The sequence below is a fragment of the Peromyscus maniculatus genome, chromosome 16 (assembly GCF_049852395.1).
Source record: "Peromyscus maniculatus bairdii isolate BWxNUB_F1_BW_parent chromosome 16, HU_Pman_BW_mat_3.1, whole genome shotgun sequence".
Taxonomy (NCBI): domain Eukaryota; kingdom Metazoa; phylum Chordata; class Mammalia; order Rodentia; family Cricetidae; genus Peromyscus; species Peromyscus maniculatus.
Window position 1 is genome coordinate 68,423,705 of NC_134867.1, and position 19,261 is coordinate 68,442,965.

A 19,261-nucleotide genomic window follows, 5' to 3' on the forward strand; every position below is an offset into this window, starting at 1 on the left:
CTCTGGCCATGTACAGCTTGTGCCTGAGCCAGGGACTGAAAGGCCACAAGCAAGTGACTTTTTTGTGAACTCATGCACCAAAAGTTGGATGCCAGATGTTGTTTGAATTGCTAAATGGTCTTTTAATAAAAACAAAACAAAAAAAAACCCCAAAAACCCTGAAGCCAGATATTGGGTATATGCTGAAAGATCAGAGAAACAAAGGAACCAGCCACCACCACATCTTACCTCTAGAACTCCTCAGCCTGAAAAGCCTCTAGTTCCTGCCTCCTTATGCCTTATATACCTTTCTCCTCCTAGCCATATCATTTCCTATCTCAACTTTCCTAGTGGTGGGATTAAAGAAGTATGACTTCCAAGTACTGGGATTAAAGGTGTGTGTCATCACTGTCTGGCTCTATTTCTCTCCTAGTCTGAATCAATCTCATATAGTCCAGGGTGGCTTTGAACTCACAGAGATCCAGATGGATCTCTGCCTCCTGAGTGCTAGGGTTAAAGGTGTGTGCCACCACTGTGTGGTGATATATTGTGTACCCTTATAAAGCTTGCCTGAGGATCAGAGGACAAAGCTAGCCACTCGATTAAACATAGAAGTCAGGAAGTGGTGGCAAACACCTATAATCCCAGCCCTTGAGATTTGATTCCTTTGCTTGGAAAGCAAACATGCCTTTAATCCCAGGAAGTAATATGGCAGGGTGAAGAAAAATATATAAGCTGTGATGTGACAGGAACTAAGAGTCTTTCAGCTGGAGCTGCAGAAGCAAACAGGCCCTTTTGGCTGAGGCTTATGAGGCTGAGGAGTTCTAGAGTAAGATGTGGCAGTGGCTGGTTCTTTTGTATGTCTGATCTTTCAGCATATACCACAATATCTGGCTCTGGGTTTTATATAATAAGACCTTTAGAAATTTGAGTTTGCTGCAGAGAGCCTGCAACAAAAACTTAGCCTTCAGGGGTGAAGACTATGGCTACATGCAGCTCAGGCCTGAGCTGGGGACTGCAAGGCCACAGGCAAGTGGCTTTTTTTGTGTGAATTTGTGCCTGACATTGGGCACCAAATATTCAAATTTCTAAAGGTCTTATATTAAACTTGGAGCCAGACATTGGGGTATATGCTGAAATATCAGAGACAAATGAATCAGTCACCACTATGTCTTACTTGTAGAACTCCTCAGCCTGAAAAGTCTTCAGCCAAAAGAGCCTAAGCCAAAAGGCCTCCTCAGCTAAAAAGAGCCCAACTGTTTGCTTCTGCATCCCCAGACAAAAGACTCTTATTTCCTGTCTCCTTACACCTTATATACCTTTCTCCACCCTGCTATATTACTTCCTGGGATTAAAGGCATGTGTCCTTCCCAAACAAAGGCAAGAGATCTCAAGTGATGGGATTAAAGGTGTGTGCCACTACTGCATGGTTATTTTCTCTCCTAGACTGAGTCAATCTCATGTAGTCCAGGGTGGCCTTGAACTCAAAGAGATCCAGACAGATCTCTGCCTCCCAAGTGATAGCATTAAAGGTGTGTGCCACCATTGCCTGACCTTTATGTCTAATTTAGTGGCTGGCTTGTCCTCTGATCCCCAGGCAAGCTTTATTGGGGTATACAATATATCACCACAGGGTAGTCTCAAACTCAAAAAAATATGACTGCCTCTGACTCCTGAATGCTAGGGTCAAAGGTGTGCACTCCCACCAAGCAGCTAAAGGTGGATCTAATGAGCCAGATTAATGAAGGGTTTTCCCATCTCAAAACCTTTAATTAAGTAAAATCCCTTGCAGGTATACCCAATTCTTTGTGTATTAATTTATTCCAGAGGTAGTTGGTTTGACTACCAAGAATAGCTATCACAACAGCTAAGACAGAAGAAATGAGAAAAATGTCTTGCCTGCAGGAGGCAAGGATATTTACAAAACAATGTTTTTTATAAACACAGATCATGGGGATTTTACTTAGGGAGTCTGGACATGTTCATGTAGAGTTCTCCCTCTTCCTAAAGCATGCTCAGTAAACAACTCCACTTCTGAACATGATCACAATGTAAAATCATAAACATTTAGGGATATTCTTACCTCAAAATCATGCAGGGACATATATAAATTATACAAATGATGGAAAAAATGCCTCTGGCATGTTCATCTTATATCACAAGGACTTAGTTGAAAATCGGGTAAATGACATTGTGAAAAGTAGCTTGTCAATCTTGATGTTTGATCTAAAATATAACTGTACCAATGCCACAATACTCACAGATAAAAAAGATAAAGAACACAAATAGAGAAAACTTCATGGGAAAGTCACCTAACAGCACTCTATACTCTGCTCCTATATGGGTGATTATGATGATCTCTGTTAACCTCAGAACAAAGCTGCTTTTGTCTCTGAGCAGGCTGGCTTGTCAGAAGGCCACAGCTGCTTCCATGCAAGACCAGAAAAAGTTCATTTTTACTAGCCCTGGCTTGCTGTCTGTCTCAGGGCTGTGACATCACTGTAAAGAATTTCATTCTTTCCTTTTTCTGACTTAAAAAAACTTTTAGTTATGCGGTATTTTGCCCATGTGTGTCTGTGCACAGTATCTAGAGGCCAAAAGAAGGGAGGAGATGCCTGTGATTGGAGTTACAGCAAATGGTTAGTTACCATGTACGTTCTTGGAATGGGGCCTGGGTCATCTGTAAAAACACTCAGTGCTCTTAATTGCTCAGCTATCCATCTAGCCCCTCTTTTTTATTTAAAATTTATTTTCATAATTTGTTAATTAAAAGATAACATAATTAAAGTATAACACATCACTTTCCCCTTTTGTCTCTTCACTTCATCTCTTCCCCAAATCACTCCCCCAACTTCTTCCTTGTTAAGTATGGGTGAATAAGTATGCTGAAATACATGAAAACAACCTGTTATATCCAGTTTTGTTGGTTGCATATATATGGATAATGGGCTGACCACATTGTATTGTGTAAACAATTAGTGAGCTCATCCCTTCCTGGGGCTAATTCTTTCAAATTGACAATTCCACTTTTTAGTCAGCATCAGATATCTGACCCTGACTAGGCTGCTTTGGACAGGAAACATAATCAAGAATAGAAAACTAGGGGTAGATGATTTAGCTCAGGCCCTGGGTTCAGTCCTCAGCTCCAAAAATAAATAAATAAAAAATAAAAAGACAAAATAACAAGAATAGAAAACTTAGGGTGGAAAATACCTTAGCAGTTAAGAGGACTAATGATTCTTTCAGATCATCCAGCCTCCATTCCCAGTACATATAGAAGCTCACTACTATCTGTAACTCAAGTATCAGGGGTTCTGACACCATCTCCTGGCCTCTCTGCCCACCATAAATGGAGATTTGCACCATAAAACTTATTCTTTAAGTTGTGTGTGGTAGTGCATCCTTTTAGTACCAGTAATCTGGACATAGAGGCATGAAGATCAATGTGAATTTTAAAGCCTGAGCTACATAGTCTACACACACACACACACACACACACACACACACACACACACACATACACGAAAAGAAGAGAACAGAATAACATACAAGAAAAGGAGTATTGGAAAATTGGGACAATACAATACCTCTTAAAGCCATTTCAAGTGTCTGCCACTGGTACCCAAAGAATTATTTTCAAAAGTAAATATGGCTAAGCATGTGAGCACATGCCATTAATCCCAGCCACTTAGAGAAACTTAACATTTGACAATGGACCACCACCTTACTATTCAACCTGAACTGCCCATCATGAGCTGTGTGTTATCAGACCCACCAAGTCATAAAGTAGAACATGCACAACAGCAATCTGTTATCAAATGGGAGTGTTTGAAGGTTCTGAAGGTACAAGCAAGATACATGAAGAAGATGCTCAAATGCCTATAGTTTCTAGTCCTGTTACAATGCCTTCTGCTGCCACGCATACACCTACAGCCTCATGGGGTATTACCTATGATTGGTTGACTGAGGAAGAAAAGGCTAGGGCCTGGTTTACTGATGATTCTGTACATCATGCCAGCACCACTCAGAAATGGAGAACTGCAGCATTACATCCCCATTCTGAGACAACCTTGAAAGATACGAGTGAAAGAAAATATTCACAGTGAACAGAAGTTCAGGCAGTAGACATTGTCATACAGTTTGTTTGGAAGGACATGGTCTAATGTACATCTCGCCTCCACACATGTGCTTTTTTATTCTTATGCTCACATCCCCAGATACATAGGCACATATATAAGAGAGAGAGAGAGAGAGAGAGAGAGAGAGAGAGAGAGAGAGAGAGAGAGAGAAGGGGGATAGGAGTAATATAAGTAAGAATTTAACAAATATAAATACCAATAAATCTTCTCAAAATTAAAACCTGGTCTCCCATATCAGAAATACAAGAAAACAAACTATTCTCAGAGAATGGATGTTGGAAGCCCTAGGACTTAGGATTCTTTCTCATGCAATTTAAAGACTCTTTCATTCTAGTAATCACTGAGCTCTGCCTAGAAAAAGAGCTGCATGGGGGAATGATAGGATCTAAAGGTCCTGGCAAAGGTGAAAAGTGGAAAAGACAAGCTGTAAGAAGTCAAAAAGGCCTCCTAGGGCTGAAATCTTAATTAGGGTAAGGTGAGGCCTTAGCTCTTTTCTCCCACAAATGCCTTAGAAAATAATTTGATTGGCAGTATATCAGAACATTCCAGGTAGACTGGATATCTGGGATCCTGCAGCTTGCTGAAGGGCTGGGAGCCTCTGGATTAATGAAGTGATATGTCCACCTAACAAGGAAGCAAGGAACTTAATGGAAGTCTCATTTTTGGAGATTTAAGCAGGAAGCAGTAGTGGGGCATGGGTGGGAAATTCCCTTGAAAACCTAGCTGTTCTCCCAACATTGGCTCCTTCTACAAGAGAGCTTTGCTCATAGCACCATTCAACAAATGTACTCCCTTCAAGAGGATAATGGAAAGAGGACTTGAGATAGAAAGAACCTGGGTAAAGCCAGGATACTGGCCCCTCTCCTATCCCTACCTAAACTAGCATTGCCCCCAGAACATCCCTCCTAAACCTGAGGAGTCTATATTTCCATGATGCCAAAAGTCCATCCTCTGAGTCTCATTGAAGAACCATGACACAGTCTAAAGTCTGAATTCATCAGGAACCTTGGCTTCCTCCTAGCTTCACCTCTCTTTCTTCCTTGCTTTGTCTTTGCCTGCCTAGTGTTCTTCTTCCTGGCATCATATTTGATCTTTTAGAAGCCCATGCAATATGTCATAGCTGTGGCATTCTCCAGGTATTAGCACTTCTTGGAACACAGAACACATTCCTTTTAAAAACCCTAAGTAGTATAATAGCTGTCCCATATCCTAACACTCCTCTTATCCACAGATTCTGCAAAAGATTCAACCATCCATTGTTCAAAAGAAAAAAGTGTGTTCTGTATTAAGCATTGCACACACACACACACACACACACACACACACACACACACACACACATCTTGGTAAATATTTTACATCATACTTATGTTGTAAATATGTAAAAACATCATTTTAATTTTTAATGATTAACTACTCACACATATTTTACACTGTTTGTTTCCTTATGTTTGTTTTCTGATAATCTAGAGTTACTATATCTGCAATCTGAGCTATTTAGAAAATCAAGGCAGAAAATCACAAATTAGAGGGATGCCTGGGTAATAGAGTATATATATCCTGTTTCAAAACAGCAATCACTTCCATGGTACTATTCCTTTCCTCCATGGTCTGTAGTGTACTGTGAACTTAGTTTGTGCTTTGGTTCTTTCTTATAGTATCTTATTTTGAGTTCCCATGGATTCTATACTGAGATAACTACTTGTATATGGTTAGCCTGAAAATAAATTTCCCATTCTAAAGAAGGGGATACTTATTGAAGAACAAGAGGCACACAGAACACCAAATAGACAGGGCTAGAAAACAAACCCTGCATTGTAACACAAATTGCTAAATGGTCTTATTAATAAAAAACCCAGAACCAGATATTGGGGCAAAAGTTGAAAGATCAGAGAAGCAGAACAAGCCAGCCACTAGCTTAGCTCTACAAAATCCTTAGCCTCAAGAGTTTCTGTTTCCTGATGCCTTATATAACTTATGTGCCATATTATTTTCTGGTATTAAAAGCATGTGTCACCAATGCCTGGTTCTGTTTCTCTCATGGCCTTGAACTCACAGAGATCCAGATGGATCTCTGCCTCCCAAGTGATAGGATTAAATGTGTGTGTCACCACTGCCTGACCTCTATGTCTAATCAAGTGACTGGCTCTGTCCTCTGATCCTCAGGCAAACTTTATTGGAGTATACAATATATCACCATACCATTGTCTGGCATCTGTGTTTAATCTAGTGGTATGTTCTGTTCTCTGACCTTCAGGCAAATTTATTAGGGTACCAACATATCACCATAGTAAAGACTAGAAGACCTGTGTGTGGGGGGGGGGTTGACCCACCACAGCTAAGTGGATAAAGAGTACAGTTCATGCCAACTTGTCTTTGGGTACACCACAAGCACTACTCTCTGGCATTTGAACCTCAGACTTGCACACCCAAAACTCTATCCCTAATAATTCTTAAAAATTCCATAGCTTTTTGAAAATACCTGATTGCCTTAGCCTTAAAGAGACTTCCTTCAGTTTGAGTCTCAGGATCTCCTTATAACCTGGATGTTATCTAGAGTCACCACCATTCAGAGCTCCTAACTGAATGTTTTGCAGGCATTGGGGAAGCAGAATATGATCCCATTCAGACAAGTTGGAATTCATGCTTGAAAGTTCCATTTCTCTTTTTACAATGGTACAGTTTATATGTGAGCTTCTGGGATCCAGTGGCTGCCTATTTACCTAAAACCCATTCTTGTGGCTCAGTTAAATGGTCAACGGTTCTTTAAAGACTTTTGTCAGTTTCTCTCCTGATCATTCTTTGTACTTTTCCCTCATGTTGTGGAGATTTTGGCTTGGAAAATTCTTTAAGCACCATATCTAAGATAGTTTCTGCTGCTATCAACCTTTTGATTCTTCTGGGTCATCAGGACTGAGGCGAAGATGAACTTAGATCAGCCATTCACACCTTACTGCTATAAATGACATGTTCATGGGGCTGAATAGAAGGCTCAGCACTTAGAACACTGGGTTTTCATCCATAGGGCCTGACTTTCATTCCCAGCACCTACAAGACAGCTCACCACTGTCTTTACCTTCAGTCACAGGGGATCAGACACCATATTCTAGTGACCACTGGTACCTGGCATGCATTTGGTATACTCACTGGCAAAACTTACATAGTTAAATAAAATTTAATTCTTTTTTTTTTTTTTCGTTTTTTCGAGACAGGGTTTCTCTGTGTAGCTTTGCGCCTTTCCTGGAGCTCACTTGGTAGCCCAGGCTGGCCTCGAACTCACAGAGATCCACCTGGCTCTGCCTCCCGAGTGCTGGGATTAAAGGCGTGCGCCACCACCGCCCGGCTTAATTCTTTTTTTTTTAACTTAACAGGCACATGAACAAAACCTTTTTCACAATATGGAATCACATACATGTCTGTCTTTTCACTATTTGCATATCTGGTGCTCTAAGAGGCCAGAAAAATGCACCAGATCTCCAGGACTGGAAATACAGGTAATTCTGACCAATCTGATGTAGGTGCTAGGAATAAAACTTGGGTACCCAAGAGTAGCAGTACTACAGAGCCAACTCTCCAGCTTCAAAATCTGTCATTATAATGCTGGAGATGAAGATATCCCACTGTTCCTTCTTTCTCCTATCACTTGAAGGTGAGGAAAGCCCCCTCTAGATGGTTGTCAAATGATTCAATGGATTTTTCTACCTCTGTGAATGGACTCTCTATATTGCTTATTATTTTCATGGCTAACATAGTTCTTAATATGAGTAAAGATAGCAAAAGCTTTGTTGAAACCAGTCAGAGTCCAGCCAGTTGATATTAATAAAAGTCCCATAATTTGAAATATGCTCTCTCATTTTGAATTTTTTTTGAGACAGATATGTTCACATAGCCATGGCTGCCCTGGAATTCACTATGGAGACAAATCTGGACTCAAACTCACAGAGATTGGCTCAACATAGTCTCTCAAGTGCTGGGATTACAGCTGTGCAACCCACCTCTAAGTCCAGTTGAGGTATGTGTTTTTAACTGACCTATCACTGAATTAGAGAATGAGAGGACAAAATAAGGTTTAAAAAGGGACCATCATTGCTCTGATGAACAGTAATATTTCTTGAAATTCTATAGTTTAAGTTGGCAGTTCATTTCATATGTTCTCAATAATTGGTTTATTTTATTTGCTTTGTTAATTTCATCCATTTAAAAATGTTTGAACCGTGTTCGTATGTATACACCCATGTGTTGATGTGTATATAGTAATAAGAGGACAACTTACAAGTGTCTACCATCTATTTCCACTACGTGAGTTCTAGTGATGAAACCTAGGGAGGCATTTGGCTGCAAGTGACATCAAAGGTACTTATTTAGGCTTCAAAATTATTTATGTTTGTGCTGATGTAAAAGTGTGCATATGTCACTGTCCAAATTTTGAAATAAGAGAAAAATTTGTAGGAGTAATATGTGTCACCCAGGGATAAAATTCAGATCATCAGGCTTAGCAGAAACTAACTTTACTGAATGAGGCACTTCTCTGACATTCAACTGTGATTCTGAGAAAGCAGTATAAACAAATATTTACTCCTCATAATAACAAATTAAAAATGCATGGTTGTATAAATATCTTCATATTCAAAGAGGATTTATTGCACTAACTATCTGGTGTTATATCCTTGTATGAAACTAAGTTTATAATCTGAAAAGAAGACAATAGCTTACTGCTTTAGTATTTCTACTACACCAGCAAGCACCAGTGAGATGGCTCAGTATGAAAGGCATGTGGTGTGCAAGGCTGGAAACATGACATTGATCACTATATTAAGAGGACCAAAGGCAGAAACCAGAAAACTGTCTTCTGTTCTTCACATATCTGCCATGGGCCTACAAAGCCACAATCACATTACACACACAACAAGAATGTTTGTTACAAAATAAATCTTTGTGTCATTACATTATCAGTCTTCTCTGTATAATTCCCTTAGAAGGCAGTACTTCAAGATGAAATATCAAATGGTTAACTAATGAGGACAGAGAGAAGCATGCAATAGCAAATTATCCACAGAACATCAAGCTATGATATGAGGGACACAATTGACTGCTGATTATCCTACTTTATTACATCTTTGCCAGAAAAATGAAAATACTGCTTTGAATACACACATGAGGTATTTAATGTTTCTTATATTCTCTTTTATTAAGCATTTTAACATTAACACTGTTAAATTGTGTTGGCAAAACAGCACACATTGGGAGTACATCATCTACCCTTAGACCTGTACTCAGAAGGCTAACACATGAGAATCATAAGTACAAATATATCCTTGAATCATTACTGACATCCATGCCAAGCTGAATAACAACAAAATCTCAAGGAAATTTATGAAAATATGAAAAAAAACCATGAACAAGAACCCACCACCATTTCACAGACATCCTTACTTGAAAAGTATGATCACACACTGCCTGGTATTTGAATAAACAATGGACCACTTAGATGGTGGGGATACCATTCTATATATTACAGCAGAAAAAAAGCCTATGACTAAGTAAAAGTACAATAGAATATAAACAAAAATCACAGAAGGACTATAAAGACCACAAAATAAACTTCACTAAGTGCTTTTGCTATACACATAGCACACTTTAGTATCTACCTCAAATGTTTCAAAATAGAAAACATAATGCAGTGATCTCAACCATCAGTCTTGAGTGAATATGGTAAGTAATTTACTTCCTTCAAGGTTACAATAAAAAATAAATAAAACATGATTTTTTTCTTGAAGCTGAAGACAAATGTGATGTCTAAAGTTTTACTAAATCATTTACATAAATAGGTCTTTTCTCTTGTACAAGTTTGTCCCTGTTTTCTGACTTCAAAATGATATAAATAGGTTTTAAAATATTTACAGCACTAGAGTCATGGCTGGGCAGTTAATAAATGTTAATACCCAGGACCAACGTCTGATTTTTGACAACTTCTTGTAATTTCTGCTACATGAAGGTCCACAGGTCTAATGTTTTCAGGAACCAGCACGCACATTCACATACCCACACTGACATCACAAAATAACAAAATTACAAAAAATCAACTCTTCAAATGATTTTTCACCCATGAAAGTTTTTCTATTGTAAGCATTCATTCCTATACCACAGGTGTTGAGGCATCTAACAGCTTACTCACAAAACTTTTCTTCACCATGAATTGGTTCACATAATTTAAAAAAAAAAAAGAATGCATGCTTGAAGTCAGAGATATCAATCTTTCTGAGTTGGTGGGACTATTTAGGAAGATTTAGGAAATGCCTCCTTATTGGGGGTAGGCTTTGAAAACTTACATCCACACGTCATTTACAGTTTCCACTCTCTGCTTAATGATACAGGTTAAGGATGTGAATTCTTAGCTTCCTACTATAGCTGCCATATCTGACACTTGTTGTCATGCCACTTTTATGATGATGCTGTATCCCTCTGGAACCAAGAGCCAAATTAAACCTTTATAAGTTGACCTAAACATTATATCACAACAATAGAAAAGGAGCTAATATAAATGCTTAAAGTTTTACACCTGAATTAGTTATTTCATGTAACTGAATACAAGAATAAAATCTAAAAGGGCTACATTATCTTTTAAATTCATAACGTGTGCAAGTGTGACAGCTCTGAAGGGAAAGGAACCCTGACTGTTGAAAGTCAGACTATACCTACAGCAGGGAAGGGAATGTATCCTGAATACCTACAGCTGTGAGAGAAAGGAATCCTGACTGTCAGGAAATCAGGCTATACCTGAAGCTGTGTTTCAGCAGGGAATGGTCTACCTGCAGAGTGTAGCAATGATGCTCCTCTTCAGAGCCATTACAGCTGGGATCTGCTCCACTCTGCTAAGATGACTTCCCAGCAGAGGTGTCCATTGCTTCTCTGCTCTGCTCCACTAGGGAGTTTCCCAGCAAAGATGGCCCTTTCTTCTCAGCTCCAATTCAATTTGTTACTTCTCTGCTTTACTCAAGGGGGAAACTGATGCAGAAATGTAGCAGTCTCCCATGAAAAATTGTTTCTTATGCTCTTCTCCTTTAAGGCAGTTTGACAGTAGAGGTGTCCATTGCTTCTCTGCTCCAATTCAGTAGTGAGGTTCTGATGCCCTCTGGTGAAACATCTTCACTCAAAAATCATTCAAGAGATTTATTTGGAAGGGAGGAATCCAGGAGACTGGCTGCCTCTGCCAGGGTAGAAAAAAGGCAGCTGCCAACTGAACAGACACAGGGCTTATATAGGGCTTCTTAGGGGCAGAATTTTTCTAGGGAGAATTTTTTTCATTGTGTGAATTGGTCAGATTTAAATAACTGAGGGTGAACAAGCTCAGTAATTGATGTGCTCAGGGAATGGCTGATTTCTATTACAGGTTTTGTGCTCAGTTGGTCAATGGTAGATTTTGTTTCTTTGGCTCCAGTTCCAGGGCCAGGATGTTTCTTTCACTGGCCCCTTTATCCTTTTGGGTAAGGTTTCAGGACAAGGGTGTTTCTTCCATTGGCTCTGGATTCAGAGACAAAGTGTGTTTCTTTGGCTCTGGTTTCAAGGTCAGTGTATGTTTCTTTGACTGGCCCTTTTACCCTACAGATAGGGCTACATAAATTTGTTTGTCCTATGAGTTTTCTGGTGCAAACAATATAATAATGAAAATAATAATACTTGAACAGATTGTTGACAGTCAAAATTTTTTCTACTGAACAAATACTCTTGTATAACAGATCATAAGTGTGTTGGTTAAAAAATCTTACCAAATACTTTATAATAAGAAGCCATCAGGATCTTTTAAAGTAGTCAAAGACTATTGTAATATACAAAGGCTTTAACAGATTGATTGTACACAGAAGTTTTACTCCTGTATAAAGTGCAAAACTTTACCACATTGACTATATTTAGAGGGTTTCTCTGCAGTATGATTTTTTTCTCATGATTTTGAAGATTACTGATACATGGAAAGGCTTTACCACACTGATTATATTCATGGGGTTTCTCACCAGTATGTATTCTTTTATGCTTTTGAAGAGTTTCGCTACATGTAAAGGTTATACCATATTGATCACATTCATAGGGTTTCTCTTCAGTATGGGTTCTTCTATGTATATGGAAAGTACTCTGTGTAAATAAGGCTATACCACATTGATTATATTTGTAGGGTTTCTCTCCAGTATGTGATTTTTTTTAATTTTTAATTTAATTTAATTTTATTTTACAATACTATTCAGTTCTACATAACAGCCACAGATTTCCTTGTTCTCCCCCTTCCTGCCCCCCTCCCCTTACCCCCAGCCCACCCCCTTTTCCACCACCTCCAGATCAAGGCCACCCCCGAGGACTGAGATCGACCTGATAGATTCAGTCCAGGCAGGTCCAGTCCCCTCCTCCCAGATTGAGCCAAGCATCCCTGTATAAGTCCCAGGTTTCGAACAGCTATCTCATGCAGCGAGCCCAGGACCTGGTACCACTGCCTAGATGCCTCCCAAACAGATCAAGCCAATCAACTGTCTCACCTATTCAGAGGGCCTGATCCAGTTGAGGGCCTTTGGTTCATAGTTCATGTGTTTCCATTCGTTTGGCTATTTGTCCCTGTGCTTTATCCAACCTTGGTTTCAATAATTCTTGCTCATATAAACCCTCCTCTTTCTCGCTAATTAGACTCCCAGCGCTCCACCCGGGGCCTAGCCGTGGATGTCTGCATCCAGATTCCTCAGTACTTGGATGGAGTTTCTGGCACAACTATTAGGGTGTTTGGCCATCCCATCACCAGAGTAGGTCAGTCCTGGCTGTCTCTCGGCCATTGCCAGCAGTCTTTTGTGGTGGTATCTTTGTGTATTTCTGTGCAGTATGTGATCTTTTATGCATTTGAAAACTACTTTGACATGCAAAGGCTTTACCACACTGATTACAATCAAAGGTTTTTTCTCCAGTATGTGTTCTTTCATGCTTCTGAAGTCTACTTTGACATGCAAAGGCTTTACCACATTGAAAATATTCATAGGGTCTCTCCAGTGTGTGTTCTTTTATGCATTTGAAGAGTATTATGATGAGCAAAGGCTTTATCACAATGATTACATTCATAGGGTTTCTCTCCAGTGTGTGTTCTTTTGTGCATTTGAAGAGCATTGTGATGAGCAAAGGCTTTACCACATTGATTACATTCATAGGGTTTCTCTCCAGTGTTTGTTCTTTTATGCTTTTGAAGACTACTTTGACATGTAAAGGCTTTACCACATTCATTATATTCATGGGGTTTCTCTCCAGTATGTGTTTGACATGTAAAGACTTTACCACACTGATTAAAATCATAGGTTTTTTTCTCCAGTATGTGTTCTTTCATGCTTTTGAAGATGACTGTGATGTGCAAATGTTTTACCACAGTGATCACATTCATAGGGTTTCTCTCTGGTATGTGTTCTTTTATGCATTAAAAGAGTACTGTGATGAGCAAAGGCTTTACCACAATGATTACATTCATGGGGTTTCTCTCCAGTATGTGTTCTTTTATGTCTCTGAAGACTTTTGTGACATGCAAAGGCTTTATCACAATGATTACATTGATAGGGTTTCTCTCCAGTATGTGTTCTTTTGTGCATTTGAAAAGTATGGTGATAAGCAAAGGTTTTACCACACTGATTACATTCATAGGGTTTCTCTCCAGTATGTGTTCTTTCATTCTTTTGAAGACTGCTTTGGCATACAAAGGCTTTACCACATTTATTGCGTTCATAAGGTTTCTCTCCAGTATGTATTCTTTTATGCATTTGAAGAGTATTATGACGAGCAAAGGCTTTATCACATTGATTACATTCATAGGGTTTTTCTCCAGTATGTGTTCTTCTATGCATTTGAAGATGACTGTGATATGCAAAGGCTTTACCACACTGATTACATTCATAGGGTTTCTTTACAGTATGTGTTCTTCTATGCAATTGAAGATGACTTTGATGTGCAAAGGCTTCACCACATTGATTACATTCATAGGGTTTCTCTCCAGTATGTGTTTTTTATGCATTTGAAGGGTACTGTGACGTGAAAAATCTTTAGAACACTGATTACATTTATAGGGTTTCTCTTCCAAATGTGTTCTTTTATGCCTTTGAAGATGACTATGATGTGCAAAGGCTTTACCACACTGATTGCATTCATAGGGTTTCTCTTCCAAATGTGTTCTTTTATGCCTTTGAAGATGACTTTGATGTGCAAAGGCTTCAACCACACCGATTACATTCATAGGGTTTCTCTCCAGTATGGGTTCTTTTATGACTTTGAAGAATATTGTGATGAGCAAAGGCTTTCCCACACTGAATACATTCATAGGGTTTCTCTCCAGTATGTGTTCTTTTATGCCTTTGAAGAATACTGTGATGAGCAAAGGCTTTACCACACTGATTACATTCATAAGGTTTCTGTCCAGTATGTGTTTGTTGGTGACTGTGAAGATGACTGTCATATGCAAAAGCTTTATCATATTGAGAATATACAGAAGGTTTCCCTCCAGTTTGGCTTCTTTCATGCCTGCAAGGATAATTGGCACATGTAAAAGCTTTACCACATTCAATACACTATTGAGTCTTTATATGTGTATTAATTTTACTATTTTGTCTAATTGTAAAAAGGAATCAGATCTTATGGTTTTATCACTGTGTTTACACTTATGTTGTTCTGCATCTTTGAAGATACCTGTGAGGGTAAGATCCTTTATTACATGGTTCACATTTGCAGAATTTTTTCTATATGAGATTCTTCACATATTTGAATAGAACTGGAAATAGTCAGAGCTTTACCACCCTTATTGCATTAATAAATTTTCTTATACTGTGAGTCACACTACATTTTCTAAGTGACTAGGACTATATTTACACAGTCCTAGAACTCATAGGTCTTTTCTGCCTTCTGAGTTTGTTGATATATTAATAATGAAACTGGAAAACCAATTACTTGTCTACTTGAAACAAAAATTTACTCAACATGGGGTCAGCTACATAGATTCTAATTTTTCAGAGAGAGAGGTATGTTACATATTTCCATATCCCTATGCTTATATGGCTTGTATCCAGAGGAATATATGATATACCAGAGGAAGAATATCAAATAAAAGCTTTCCACAGTGAATTCAGTTTGACTTTCTGCTCCTCATGGATTTGTGGTATAAGGATTAAAGTTTCTCCACAACAACTGCCCCTTTACTGTTGACTCTAACTACTCCTCTCACTAAACTTAGCAAAGTCACAGCACATATATGAGAAATACTAGCTTTACTTTGGATTATTTGCTTATTAGAAGGTTTTGGAGATATACTTATCACCTCTCTAGTGTGAATAATTTTTGTAATATGAGTAGCATAGAATAAATGGATTGACAGTTCTACAGCACAGCCCTCATGATGCTATAATTCAAATGTTGATATCTGTTAAGGCACTGTGTCCTTGTCTTCTTTCTTGAAAGAATGCCTTGCAAATGCAATTCACCTACCTGAAATTGAGCAATGTGGTTTTGTGAACACTTAATAAGCTGTGCTTACTGACACTGTTGCTTTTGTTTAAAACTTCCAGGACACATTACAATTTCTTCGGAGGAATATTTGTATCACCATGCACATGAAAATTACCTTTCATGTCTTCTAGAACTTTGACAATGTTTTTCAATATTATGATCTTCCCAAATGTGTCCTAAAATATAGTACCAGAAAATGTATGTTGCATTATTAAAAACTGTACAATATTTTAGCTACTATCCTCGGTGAACCTTAGAACCATGCCTGATTTATTCAATCAAATTACAGAAGAACATCAATAATCAAGGAACAGTTGTCCCCTTATTTTAAAATATGAAGGAAAATTTAGTCTTACCTATAGTAGTGAGGTTTTTGTAAGTCTCCAGCATCATATCTTTATAGAGATTCTTCTGGGAAGGATCCAGCAATGTCCACTCTTCCCAACTGAAGTCAACATGCACATCATCATAGGTTACTGCATTCTAAAATATTCCATATATGTGTACAAGAGAAAGCATGATAATGATAACAGTGTAAATGTATACTTCTTTGACAATATAGTCAAATAATTCTGGTGCTCTCTATCTTACTTCATGACATAGACATTATAATGTAATCACCAAGTCACTTTAAAAGAAAACTGAACAGGAAGTTCACCTCTGTCATCTCTGTACCCTTTGAAAAGAATTTTACCTTGAAAGAGAAATGCCTAATAACAAATATAGAAAGACAAGTAAACAGATCAACAGTACAGAGAAATTTCATGAACAATTACTATCTGTGAAAAAAGAAAATAAGATGGACAAACTGAGTGTATTGGCTCATGCCTTTAACCCCAGCACTCAGAAGGCAGAGGCAGGTATATCTGCCTTTGAGTTGAATGCCAGCCTAGTCTATGCAATTAGGTCCAGTACAGCCAGAAGTACATATTAAGACCCTATCTTCCATGCAAAAATCAGTCAAACAAACAAAAAAGAAAGAAAGAACTCAGAGGTTTTCACTGAATTTCCCACAATGAATTATGCATTCATTCAAGTTCTGTATTCATCTTCCAGAAACCTAAAATGTCTCAATTCTAACTGTAACATCAATAAGATTTTACTAAAAGGCAAGGTGTGTTTAAAATAGACAGATGAAAACATTAGCAATATAAAAGTTGATCATAAATAATCAATACAGGACAGGAGAGAGAGCTCAGTATTAGAAAGTTCTTGCTAGTATTGCATATAGGTGGGCTCAATTACCAGTACTTACATGGAAGATCACAACTATTCATTATTCCAAGTTCATGGTTTCTAAGACCATCTTTTGATCACTGTGAGGACCAGGTATTCACATGGTGCATATCCATGCATACAGGTAAAATACTAATATTCATTTAAAAATTCAAAACCAACACAACAGGTATGAAGAAGTTTATGCACCTGCAACCCAATGACTCAGAAGGCTCAGGCAGTATTAATGTCACAAATACATGTCATCCTGGGAAACAGAATGAACCCTCTGCCAAATTTTGAAATCCAAAATATGGGTGAAGCCCAGTACATCATATGTCTGACATGTATAAAAACCTACATTCCAGGCCCATCATGCTATAATATATTTTTTAAAAGCCAGGAATGTTGGTCCACTGTTAATCCCAGGACTTGGGATCCACAGTCAAGGGATCTCAAGTTTGAGGCCAGCCTGGTATACAGAGTTGTACTTTCAGGACAGCCAGGTCGACACAGACAAAAATAAAATAAAATAAAATAAAATAAAATAAAATAAAATACTTAAAATAGCAGGCTAACCAATTGCATTAGCACTGAATGACTACTATATCTTATGTGATTTAGAGATAGTCTATAATGGTGGTAAAGGCATGACAACACAATAAGGAAGTTGGCTGATTAGTTTTGAACACAACACAGTAGATACAAAGAACAGGAAATGGATTGAGGCTGTAGAGACTCATATCATACCCCCAATGAGGAATTTTATCCAGAAAGTCTCCTCCTACTAAAGGTTTTACAAGCAATCAAAAGAAAGCCACCAAGGAGAGACATATGTTCAAATACATCATCCTATCTGGGAGGTTTTTTATTCAATCAACTACATTCTGACCTAGGTCACTATAGGCTCATTGTCATCCATGAAGAAAATGTTTTTAGTCACTTCAATGATCCTCATTGTCTGCAATAGCCCTTACACTGTTCAAATGTCCAAAGTATCTTCTGACGCTCAAGACAATCTCTTCACAGTAACATATTGTAAAATAAGAAAACAAGTTACATCTTTTCAACATACAATGGCACAGAATACCATTCACATTTCAAAAGAGATAAATGAAGACATCATGAGGGAAGACTAGACCAAGGCAAGACAGAAGCACAGCAAGACAAATATCAAATCCTATATCTCTGTCTGTGATGCATGGAGCTTCAGTTTCAGAAGGCTTAGATGGCCCTATCCCTACAACTTCTCATATATCTCTTTCTTTGCTTATTTCTATTCCCTATATGCAATTAGTTCTTCATGGAAGGTATCTCATAGCTTAGGTATCTCAACATCTTGTAGTCTCAAAATGCAACCCAGGCTGTTGTGGAACTTGATTTTAAGATGTGTTATATTTTTTTATACTGTGAAATTTTTGTTTTAATGATGCAAAAATGTGTTGCATTCTTTCATGTTACATTTGTTTAATGCTGTGAGGCTGTGATACTTCTAAAGTCTGTCTAAAATACTGGATTGGTCTAATAAAGAGTTGAATTGCCAATAGCTTTGCAGAAAAGGATAGATGGGGATAGCAGGCAGAGAGAATAAATGGGGAGAGAAATCTTGGAGGAAAAAAGAAGGGAGGAGCAAGAAAAAGAGAGGACACCAGGGGCCAGCCACCCAGCTATACATCAAGCCACAGAGTAAGAAAATAAGATAGACAAACTGGGTGTATTGGCTCATGGCTTTAACCCCAGCACTCAGAAGACAGAGGCAGATATATCTGCCTTTGAGTTGAATGCCAGCCTAGTCTATGCAATTAGGTCCAGTACAGCCAGAAGTAAAGAAAGGTATACAGAATAGAGGAAGGTAAAAGCCCAGAGGCAAAAGGTAGATGGGATAATTTAAGAAAAGCTGGTTAGAAACAAGCCAAGTTAAGGCCAGGCATTGATAATAAAGTACAAGCCTTTATGTGTGATTAATTTAAGAGTTGTATGGCAGGCCCCCAAAGAGAAAAACAAAACAAAATAAAACAACAACAACAAAAAACCCATCCAACAACACCAAGCTTCAATCTTCATAGCTTCATGCAATGAAATCTCGTAGTCCCCTCACTGGGTTTCAGACTCTGCCAAACTTAGATGCCGGCAACAAGAGTGACCTGTAACCACAAACTAAGATATTATGACCTAAAATTTTGATCCTTTCTTGTTTCAAAGATGAGTATATGATGAGTGATTCTGCAAAGTTTGATTTCTTTTGTTGTTGTTGTTGTTGTTGTTTTTTAAACAAGGAAACAAAAACTAGCACTCATCACTTTTCAGACAATACACAATTATTCAAAATTAACTATTACTGGGAGGGGGCATACCAATGGGCCTTGTCTCACATGAGTGTATGTGGATAGATGCAGGGCATTTGTCATTATTGCAGAAACGAA

General features: G+C 38.2%; 1 pseudogene; it reads right to left on the minus strand.

Annotated features, from left to right (window-relative positions):
• Positions 1-11,982: 11,982 nt before the first annotated feature.
• Positions 11,983-13,521, minus strand: LOC143266830 (uncharacterized; annotated as a pseudogene).
• Positions 13,522-19,261: the final 5,740 nt, after the last annotated feature.